The following is a 12,606-nucleotide window of genomic DNA, read 5'->3' as shown; positions in this document are numbered from 1 at the left end:
GAGGTGTTTCACCACCATATTGTTGTTTACGACTATGTTTAAGACTTATATTTTCCTATCTGTCTGGTGGGGAACTCTTACAAACTCTATGGTTATGTTATGTTATGTTATGTTGTGTTGTGTTGTGTTGTGTTGTGCTGTGCTGTGTTGTGTTGTGTTGTGTTGTGTTGTGTTGTGTTGTGTTGTGTTGTGTTTGAATATGAAACCTGAACCATTTTGGTATTATTTTGATGTCTGTTATACCTAAATATTTAACTGTTGCTTATCATATGTGTTAAATATGACTCCTATTTTTAGTCAAATTTGAAAAATAGTCTTTCAGTTAAACTCTGTTTACTTGTTTTAATCAAACACTGATTAGTTTAGATTATTTTACTATTATTTGACTTATGAATTTAGCCTATAAATAGGCTCTTTTACAACCTTATAAAACACTCATTAGAGATTAGAACTCACAACACATTTAGAGAATTTTGTGTTTACGTTTTGTGGGTTCTTTATTTTCAGGTTTTCGGGGTTTAGTTTTTATCTCCATCTTTTGTACTCTTCGTTCTTTTGCCATTATAATAAAATTATCTTTGCCCGTGGTTTTTTATCCTCTTTGGAGGGGTTTTTCCACATTAAATTTGTGTGTTCAATTTCTCAATTTATTCTGCTATTTTCTTGTTCGTTGCTTAATCGGGTCGAAATCCTAACAAGTGGTATCAAGAGCTAGTTCAATTTTCATAGATCAGCCCATTCAGAGATGGCAACAACAAGGTTTGAAATTGAGAAGTTCGATGGTGAGACAAATTTCAATCTGTGGCAAGTTCGGATGATGGCAATTCTAGCTCAATCAGGCTTGAAAAAGGTTGTTATCGGGAAAAAGCCTGAGAATCTAAATAAAACAGAATGGGAAGAGCTTGATGAAAAGGCTTTATCTGCAATCCAGTTGTGCCTCACAAATACGGTATTGCAGGAGGTATTGATGGAGAAGACCTCATCTTCCTTGTGGAAAAGGTTAGAAACTCTTTATGCGACTAAGTCTCTAGCTAACCGTTTAGTGTTGAAACAACATCTATTTACGTTTCGCATGAACGAAGGTGAGCTTCTTAGAGATCACATCAGTCAATTCATTACTCTTTTAAATGATTTAAAGAATGTTAAGGTTCATATTGACGATAAAGATCAGGCTAGGCTATTATTGTGCTCTTTACCCCCTTCATACAAGTCTTTCAGGGAGACCCTGATTTATGGCAGAGACAAACTCTCGTTCGAAGATGTGAAGGGTTATTTGTTGAGTAGAGAAAAACTCGACAATAAGCTTCATTTGGATAGCAAGACAGATAGGCAAGCTTCCGTTTTGGGCATCAAAGAAACGAGATAAAAGGTGTCGCTATTGTAAAAAGTTAGGTCACGTCAAAGCAGATTATTATAAACTGCGAAATAAAAAAGCTGCTGAGAGTAACGAGGAAGATGTAGCTGGTGCTAATTTGGCCGATGAAAATGGGGATGATTTCTTGTTATTGTCAACAAGTGATAACACCAAGCTGACATCCGAGTGGATCCTAGATTCAGGATGTTCTTTCCACATGTGTCCCAATAGAGAATGGTTCTCCACATACAGTTCAATTGAAGGTGGAGTTGTGCGCATGGGAAGCGATTCATCTAGTAAGGTAATTGGTATTGGTACTGTTAAAATTAAGATGCACGATGGGACGATTAGGACACTCTCGGATGTCGATATGTACCGATTTACGAAAGAATCTCATCTCCTTAAGTATTTTAGACTTGAAAGGATGCAAAATCAACATCGAGTCGAAGCGGTATTAAAGTATCTCGTGGAGCTCTCGTTTTGTTAAAAGGTAAAAGAACCGCGATCTTTATATTCGGAAGGTTATACAATGACCGGTGAAATCGGACGTCCTCGTCTGCTTCTGAGTTGAAGTCAACTTGTTTGGAGCGGAGGCAACTTGGTCATAGAAGGGAAAAAGGTATGACTGTTTCGTTGAAGAGAGGTTCTCTTTTAGATGCAGGTTTTGAAAAGTTAGGGCACTGTGTTCGTGAAAATCAGACCCGGGTTAGTTTTGATCTGGCAGTGTACAAGTCGAAGGCTAGAAGTCTTCCAATTTCTAAGCACAAATTCGACTCAGTTAATTGCCTGCATAGTTCAAGATAGGCTCGTGGCGGGCTTTGGCAAAGATGGTATTGTGGAAATATGAGTCAAGGTGGAGATTTGTTAAATATAACTCCTATTTTCAGTCAAATTTGAAAAATAGTCTTTCAGTTAAACTCTGTTTACTTGTTTCAATCAAACACTGATTAGTTTAGATTATTTTACTATTATTTGACTTATGAATTTAGCCTATAAATAGGCTCTTTTACAACCTTATAAAACACTCATTAGAGATTAGAACTCATAACAGATTTAGAGAATTTTGTGTTTACGTTTTGTGGGTTCTTTATTTTCGGGTTTTCGGGGTTTAGTTTTTATCTCCATCTTTTGTACTCTTCGTTCTTTTACCATTATAATAAAATTATCTTTGCCCGTGGTTTTTTATCCTCTTTGGAGGGGTTTTTCCACGTTAAATTTGTGTGTTCAATTTCTCAATTTATTCTGATATTTTCTTGTTCGTTGCTTAATCGGGTCGAAATCCTAACAATATGTTTTAATTGACCATAAAACTAAGCAAATCAAACCATAGTGTCACCATGTTGGAGAACCATACTGGAAGACTTTATTGTCTTCAAACGCGTTATCCCTTATCTAAAATGGTCATCAACATCAATGACAACAAGGTTTATGATTTGTTTGGTAGCATTAAGTAGTCAACTTCCCCGTATGCTTAAATACTTGACTTTATACCCCAAAACAAAAAGGGAAAAAATAAAATCAAAGGAATTTAGTTTGGGTTTGATAATATTTGTGCATGTATATAGTGAGTGATACAAAAAAGCCATTGGAAATGATTGATTTGAATTGAATCAAGGGGTTGATTTTAAGTTAAGAGATTCATGCATTTTTTTCTAACCCAGATTTCCTTGATCAAATATTTTAAAGAGAATTGTGACCTCACCAACAAATGCATTAAAATGATAAGATCAAAATAAGATGATAGGTACTCAGAATCAAACATAAACCCAACTAAACCAAATTGCAATATCAGTTTATGTTTTAGAATTTTTAAAATCTCTGTTTATGTTCTTTCTTTGTCTCATCTAAATGTCAAAACACGATTTATCATAATCAGTAAATAGAAAAAGAATTTTGTTTCCTTTCTTTTGGTTTTTTATTCTCTTTGTTTTTTGGTAATTTTCACGCCGGAAAAGATTATACTTCAGTGACATTCTATTGTTGTAATCTTATAGTAGGATATACCTAATGATTTTAAACCATTTATCATTCTATTAACACAGGCAACAACCAGAAGCTCAACTTCGAAGCCCACCTCCACATCAGAGAAATAGTAAAGATAGTGGAAGTTCAAACAGGGGAAAACACAACAATGATGGCCGATGGTATCACCCCTATTGAGTGCTTATTATATTAGGTTGTTTCTGTGGTAGATGGAGGGTGTATTTAAGCATTCCCCGGTAGTGATCAGTGACTGTTATAAACCAAACTATGATTGTCAATGAAAGATGTATACCATATTTGATGATTCTGTCATATTTGACATCTTTATTAATGAGTCAAGCAAGAACACTTAGCATTACAACTCTCTTCTAATTTTGAATCATGATATTTGCACATCAGATTTTCAAATCTGTTTTATAAGAAGAATCCAAATTTTCTTTTAACATTTCCAGTTGATGGAGCCTAATTCATATACTTCTTGTGTTGGCAAAATTAAGATGTTCGGAGCCTAAGAGTATTTGTGCTAGAACTAGTAGTGAAGCTTATGGTTCTATAAGCTCACAAAGTATATGACACAACTAACCTAAAACAACACATGAGAACACCAGTCAAAACCCATCGAATGAAAAATGATAATCCCACCAACAACCGAAAGTATAAGCCAAAGTCACTACCGACTACCAGGAGAGCGATCATGGTTTGTTAGTATGGCAAAAAAAGTTGAAACAGCAAGAATGAAGAGAACCGAGCGGGTGTAAAAGAGGGACAACAACCACACATCAATCTCAATCCAAGGGAATCAGAATCCATAATACATGCAAATGAAAAGGAGAATCACCAAAACCACAACTCCACATCATAAAACCCATCACCAAAACAAAACGAAAAAGTAGAATAAAAAGATGCCATACCTTGCAAGGAGGAATGGGATCTTGAGAAAGAGGGGAAGACAGAAAATGAAATAGTAGCGTGTGTAAATTTTGCCTGAGAAGAAACGAAATGCGATTAATTAAGGAAAAAGGGAAGAGATTTGAAGAACGAAAGAAGAAGACATGGAAAATTTTGAAAAATGGAAGAAAAAGAAGGCAAAACAGATGAAAAACAAAGCCTTACCTAGATGAAGAGGAGATGGAAAATGTCTTACACAATTGAAATAAGGAAGACGTTTTCCCCAAATTGAAGGGCATTTTACTCGTGTCTAGTAAAATATTTTCCCTTTGGAAAACGTTTTCAAGCATCCAAACACGGTAAAACCAGAAAAACATTTTCTGGAAAATGTTTTCCTGGCTTCCAAATGGACCCTAGTTCTATATAGATTTTACTTTTATTTTATTTTACCACTTTATTTTATTTTAACAAGATTTCGAGTCAATCAACTCTAACATAAGGTATAGGAAAAACATTTAACAAAAGAAGTATATAAAATAATGGGACACATGGCAAATTCATAACTCTGCTTGTAAAGCTAAAAAAGTGAATAGTTAACGTACCAAATACTCACCCTTAAAACATTGGTACATAACCAATCATAATAAGGAAAATTATTTGATACCCCACCAATAGAGTTTTTTAGACTCCACAAGCGGGTTAAGGGTTTGACAAGTGTATTATAAGGTGTAGTAAAAACAATTAATTATATAAATAAATGTGACACTTGTCACACCTTCAACCCATTTGTGGAGTCTAAAAAACTCCAATAAACATATCAAATAATGACCCTTACAATAAAATGGATTTTTATTTTAATAAAAATCAACATTTATAGATAACAATTAAATTGCAATTAAAATTCAGGAATAATATTTGGTAAAGTGATAGTGGGGTTTTTAGATTCCACAAGTAGGTTTGGGGATTGACAAGTGCCCCATAGAGGTATAGTAAAATATTAAAAAAAAGAGACACGTGACAATTTTTAAAACTATTTGTGGAATAAAAATTACACTATCAATGTACCAAATGCTAACTTATAAATTTATACATAACTCATTATAAATTAATATATAGAGAAAATAGAGAAACATTTAAAGTTCAATTAAATAAATTAATAAATGTATAATAAAATTAGAAATCTATTCATATTCCTAACATAAAAAGTATATATGTATTACAATAAAGAAATTACTATAAATTGATCCTGAATTTGCAAAATAAAAAAATCGAGATTCTTAACCGCACGCCAGTGTACAAATACTGAGTAGAGAATTAGCACGAAATATAGAAAACTAAAAGCGGCTTTTGTTGGAAAAATTCAATTTAGAAAATGGTTTTCATTCATAGCAAAAAAATAAAATTTTAAAAAATAAGTCGGTTTGTAATATTTATAGTAATAAACTTTTCTCGGGAAATACATTGCTTTGTGTGAGACGAATACGAAACATTCTCGACTTTCAACAGAACGACATTCTCCTCTATTTTTGTACCACAAATTGCTCTGAGTGTGTGCTCAAACAATCATGGACCAAACACTGAACCAGAAACGATTTATTACTTTTAGTAGGAAAGTAATTATCTCTTAATAAAAATCGGTAAAATTGCAATTTCCAAGAAATAGATAAATTCTAACTATTTTCTTGAAGAATAAAAATATTTGAAACTTGTGTATAACTTCTGTAAGTAGTTCTACTAGTGCTATCTATTTATAAGGAGAGGTAAGAGGATCCTAATTGAATCAGTAAAACACAAATAGTATTTATTTAATAGAAAACAATATTATACTCTAAGTAGAACGGGATAGGCAGCACACCCTTGTAAATAATACTAGGGATGTCGTCCCTCTCTCTTATGATGAGAGAATTTAGGCCTCTCCTGTTTGGGTCCAATTATATTTACTTCTTAGACTTTTAACCCAATACTTTTTAATTTAATCCAATCTAATACATGTTTTCTATTTCCAAAAATAAATATTAATTAATTTGTTCGACTCAATTCTAATTCCCTTAAAGTCATGGCAACTTTACCATAAAAGAATCTATGAGGAAAATATATTTAATTTCATATTCAATGGATTCACAATGACTAACTAATTTAATTCCATTGTCGAACTCCAATTATTGAATTAAATGATAATTTGAAAAACTTAAATTAATTCTCAAGTCATTTCTATACTTAGTGAGAAAACACATTCATTTGTAAATGTGACCAATTTCTCTGTAACATCCCGATTTTGGGCTTAGCCGGAACAATGGTTTCGGGACCACAAATCTGATGAGGAAAATTTTATTTTTATTATATTTTCATGGTCTACAATTTCATGGAATGATTTTGTGAAAATTTCGTTCGAAAATTTTGATGTTTAGGCACTCAATTTAGTCAAAAGGACTAAATCATAAAAAGTGCAAAAGTTGAGTTCTACATGCTAGAGGTATCCAATTATTATGACATTTTAAATTCGAGGTCCTTATATGGTAATTATACCATTTTTTAAGTTGGTGGACAAAAATAGATATGGATAGGCATGTTTCCAAAGTTTCTCATTAATGGCATTTTGGTCATTTAGTTATTAAAATGAATTAAAAACAAAATTAAAAGCCAATTTTTGTCCATCTTCAACCTCTTGGCCGAAACTTGCATGGATAAACCATGGATAGGGTTTTTCAAGCTTCCAATCTCTATTGTAAGTCCGTTCTAGCCCCGTTTTTAATGATTTTTATGTTTTTGCAATCCCCGTAACAAGATCTATCTATTTCTACCATTAATTTGAGCTAGGGTTCATGTTTAAAAATTGACCCATGTGTGACATGGATGAATTTTGATTTCTAATGGTAGGAAATGAGTGTTGGGAGTTAAATAAACGACTTTTACTAAGTGATTTTCGATGAAAATGTCTGAAAGGACCATTTTGTAAAAGTTGTAAAAATGGTATAAAAGGGTGTTTTGATGAGAATTGTAGTTTTCTATAGTTATGAAAATGGTTCAGCTAGGCCCATATAATGAGAAAATTGAATAAAAATCACTTTACGAGCCTAGGGTCAAAAGTGTAATTTTGACAAAGTTTAGGGGCAAAAATATAATTTTACCAAAATGTGATTTTTAGATCACATTAAATAATGTGACGAATAATTGGACTAAATGTGATATTATAGATTAAGGAAAATGAGGATTGGACCTAGATTGGGTGAAAAATGGAAAATCAACGGTTAAGTTCCTTTTTGCTATTTTGGTGTCAAGGTAAGTTCGTGTGTCAATAATATTGCAATGCTATATTTGAATTGAAAATTCTATATTATTATTACACGAATTACATGATTTAATATATTGAAAAGTGATGAAAGAATGATATATAAAATTTGTGAGAACAATGATATATGATTAGTAGCACATGAAATGTTTGATGGTTCAATCATTGATGGCTTGCTATATAATAGCTGAATATATTGAGAATTTGATATAACATGATGTTTTATTAAGTTAGATAACTTGTGAAAGAGTGAAAAGGAAGGTAAGTTTGTATGTAAATAATATATCATTTGTACATATGTTATAATATTTTTTATTATATGAGAGGTGGTTGCATATTGAATGATCACTTAGTGTAAATTATGAAATGAAATTGATTATGGATGAATTGGTAAAATGTTGAAAAGTGAGGAATTTCCTGGTTGGACCTTTGGAATAGAAAAGATACGAATGATCCGTTGTGAGAACACATGTGTAGTACTATGTGCAGGCTACTATGTGTTTAAAATGGTTTTAGGTCACGTGTGTAGTACTAAGTGTAGGCTACTATGTGTACTAGATGGTTAGGTCACATGTGTAGTACTAAGTGTAGGCTACTATGCATACCCTATAGCTTCGATCACATGTGTGATACTAGGTGCAGGTTACTATGTGTAAAAGATAGCTTTGGTGACAAGTGTGGTACTATGTGAAGGCCACTTTGTGAAGAAGGTAGCTTTGACTACAAGGGTGGTGCTATGTACAAGCCACCAGGCATCCGTTATTATTCCGATGTGTTCAACGGGAAATGACTAGGTGTAATTGAATATGACTATGTGATGAATAAGTGAAGGTTCGTGTGTGTAAACTTATGAGCAACGTGCTCGATATGTGATCGAACTTTGGTAAGATTGATATGGAGTAAGTGTTACAATGAAAGTTACTACAAAGAAAACATGAAAGAGTGAAATTTAGTAATAAAACAGTTTTGAACAGCAGTAGTTGTGTGACTTTGAAAAATCACCAAAAATGGTGGAAATCGAATTAGAAGTTGAATACGATATGAAATAAAAGCTTGTTGAGTCTATTTTTATATAAAGGAAACGGTGTAAGAAAATTATTTTTCATATTATGAGATATTTGAATTTTTGTGAGACAGAGTCAGAATGATTTTGGAATCCCCTGTTCTGATTTGGGAAAATCATTAGAATTTTACAAAAATAATTATGGGTTATAATTTATATGCTTAAAATCATTAATGAGTCTTTTTTCGAAAAAAACAAACAAACGGAACATTATCCAAATATTGTACTAAGAGATAATTAATTTTTAGTGCAGAGGGGTCGGAACTGTCAGATAGCAAAACAATGGTGAATTTAAAGAATAAACTGCACTTATTGGCTAGATCAAAAATTCTAAAAATTTTATGGTAAGAAGATATATGAGTCTAGTTTCTGGAAAAATTAGCATTCTCAATTTGGAGTGTCGTAGCTCCAGATATAAATAATTTAGTGATCGTGACTTAAGAAAACAGCTTAACTGGACTTTGAATAAATAGAGAGAAATTGAAAAATAACATGTTAATACATTGCTTATTATTTTTCATGCGAGCTCACTAAGCGTAAAGCTTACTCCCTCCTTTCCATTTCTTTTAGTGTTGTCAGGTCAGCTTGGGGTTGGAGATCGTTAGAGGCAGCATCACACTATCAAGCTAATAACTTTGGAGTATTGATACATATGTTAGAAATGTCAACTGAGTGGCATGTATAGCGACCTAGTTCTATGACATGTGTTATTATGATTTGGCTAAATGTATTGGCTTATATCGAGCTATTGTATATAGCCATGAGAGGTGGCTCATATTGATTATGGTTTGTAAGCCTAGCTAATCATGTTATGTTTTAATGCACATGATGTGATGATATGAATATGTTTGTTTGCCATGCATGGTTAGTAATATGTCATGTGTGTTGAATGCATATTTTATGACCAATCGAGGTGGTCATGACCATGAATTAAACGTGTAATATGGTAATAAGATGATAGTGCCTTGAACATGGATGTTTGATGTATAAGTTAGTAACCATAGCTTAATAGTATAAGTGATTAATTAGATGACAAGGTCAAATGAATGTGTAATAATGTGGCTAGACTAGTTTATTATGAGTATGTGGAACATATGTATAATGACGAGCTAATGTTGAATGTGTCTTAATAAAGAGTGTTTAATCACTAAAATGATGCCATGAGTTGTGAGTTTGATGTGTATAAGGTTGTAAGGGTTTATGGGAAACACGAAGGCTTGAAAAATAGCTTAAGTGTTAGCCACACGGGCAGAGACACGACCATATGTCTCAGCTGTGTGGAGGACATGGCCTAGCACACGGGTGTGTGGTTCAAATTATTTTGCTGATGTCACAAACAAAGAGTTACACGGGCTGAGGACACGGGCGTATCCCAAGCCACACGGACGTGTGTGACCACACGGGCATGTGTGACCACACGGGCGTGTGTGACTACACGGGCATGTGTGACCACACGGTTCAACACACACGAACGTGTAACTCTCTAAAGCAAGAAATTTGCTAAGTTGTCCAAAGTTTATTGAAAGTTCTCGGTTTAGTCCTGAACCACCCCGATGTATGTTTTAGGCCTCGAAGGCCCGTATAAGGAACGATATATATGTGTTTGAAAAGTTTTAATTTGGACGAAAATTTTATGGCCCGATTTTTGCATGAATAATTGTGTATGTGTTCAGTAATGCCTCGTATCCTATCCGGGTCTCGAGTACGGGTAAAGGGTGTTGCATTCTCTAACTTTATTATTTTCATCCAATTTTGTTCATTTGGTTCTATATGCAATTCTTTTTTGGTTTCAACAAGCTAGTGGAGGGACTGATTGGACATATGTAGTTAGGGCTCAAATAATTTATAATTAAGTTATATCTTTTCGTCTATTATTTTTAAACTTATTTGGTCACACATCCATTCCATTATAGTATTGTGATTGAGCTCTCCCTAGTTACATACAATTATGAAAGTTACTCAATTAGTGCTTGTCCAATGACCTTGTCATCAGTGTGTTACTTTCATAGGATATTCTTAGTCTCTTTTGGATAAATTCATTATCCCAATATGATGCTATTTTATCTCATGAAAAGTCAATTACTATAATATATTAATTAAGTCATTTATTACAAAGACAAATAACTCGTGGCCACGTTTACTTTTCATTTATCATGTAATGTCAATGAGAGGATATCATTTACCCATTAATTGGGCTATGAATTCCACTATTGTGAATGATGCTACATATTGTAGAAGTCATATACCCAGCATACTAGCTTTCGGTTACTTGTCTATTTGAAATCAAATTTCTATTTACATCAAAGTAGACGAGTCATGCATACAGAGTCCATCATCCACTCAGGATTAAGATATGCCACAATGTGAACGTCACAAGTAAATAAATCCATAAATGGATCTAAGGTCTATTCTACTTGGGTCATGTCTGATGTACAATCAGTCCAATCAGTCACATCTATGTCACTATCTTCTAGGAGTCATCTACTTCGATGCCCAAGAAAAGCGTATCCCCAATTGGACTTGATAAATAACATATCAGTCTTTCAATCGGTTTGCTCATTTCTGATTAGATTAATAGCATGTTTAGGTCAATCTACTATTACAATCTATCTTTTCATATTATGATTTGACCACGTAATACCACTTAGTATTAGTTAAACATTAGATAACCAATTAGCCGAAATTTTCTTCCATTTTGCTTTTCATGCAAAACCATTGAGGACAGTATACAAAAAGTATTAATGTAATTGATGAATATTATTATTAAACTAATTTGTTTGACTGTAAGTGTGATAGGTTAATTGTAATATTTGTAAGTGTATAATGCTTAGAGCATTCCAAGGATCGAACCCAAAGGAGATCAAGTGATATGGTGAATTGAAAATTATCAAACATGTAATTAGGAAGTCTTGCTAGCTAGTGACTAAATGGCATAGTGCTACAATCCATAAAACAAAATGAATTAAGTTCGATTATATCTAAATGACTAACTTGAATAAACCCCAAAATGAAAAAAAAATTTACTAATAAGAGAAAACAGAGTAGTCGATTAATATCCATGTTGATAATTAACTCTCGAATTAGAAACCTAATTCACTTAAACTCGTAATTAGTCAAAATTTACCACTTGATCATATTTTACCCAATTAGACAATTTAGTCCAATTTATCTCTCCACCTGTCATACCCCGAAATAGGCTAATTCGAATTTAAGGTGCTTGGGTGCGAAGTTGTCTATTTTGGCGCACTTTGGTAATTAGTTCGCCAAATTGTAAGCTTCTGGAGAATTAGTGTTTTGGAAAATTGAGTATTCGCCTATGGATGTATACCAAGATTTATGGATGTATACCAGGATTTAGTTCTTGATGCGTACTTCAATAAAAGAAAGAATTTAAGAAAAGAAAATTAAACCTTATGCAAGTTACCACCAATGGTATAATATGCCTAGTTTGCTGAAGCACTGTAGAGAGCAGGTTTTGGTAACTAGATCTAGTTATAAACCAACTAAACTGATTGGTCAAATAGCATATGGACAAGAATCTCATTTATGTTTCTTTCGGATTCTATAGGCCATTAAAAAGGGCACATTCTGAATTTTCTTGACACTTGTCAAATTCCACTAAAGTGAACTATATATACTTGTGAGGAGGGTCTGTGAGAAGAATTTATTCTTCCTTCAAGATGATTCTTTAAATCTTTATTTTTCTTAAATATTAAATGTTATTTGATGGTTACTCTTCTTGTGTAAATTGGAATCTAAGGATTCTTGGAATAAACAGAGGGTGTTCCATCTCCTGGTAAGTCTGGTAACTCGACATGTTAAAAGTAGGATGCTATAAAGTATATAGACTGTAAGTTATGAATAAGAAGCCCTGTATGGGGATTATCTATAGATGAACTGTTCGCAATATGACTGTAAATGGGTTTTAATGGTGAATTCATTTTCTTTAAGTAGTTGTTATTGCTGGTTCGAACTGGATGTTTGAATCTGAAGCTAGTAGCTGCAATAGGTGAGTCATTAATATCAACT

This window comes from Gossypium arboreum, chromosome 2 (genome assembly GCF_025698485.1).
Source record: "Gossypium arboreum isolate Shixiya-1 chromosome 2, ASM2569848v2, whole genome shotgun sequence".
In the NCBI taxonomy this organism is placed as follows: domain Eukaryota; kingdom Viridiplantae; phylum Streptophyta; class Magnoliopsida; order Malvales; family Malvaceae; genus Gossypium; species Gossypium arboreum.
Note: the sequence above shows the minus strand (reverse complement) of the source record.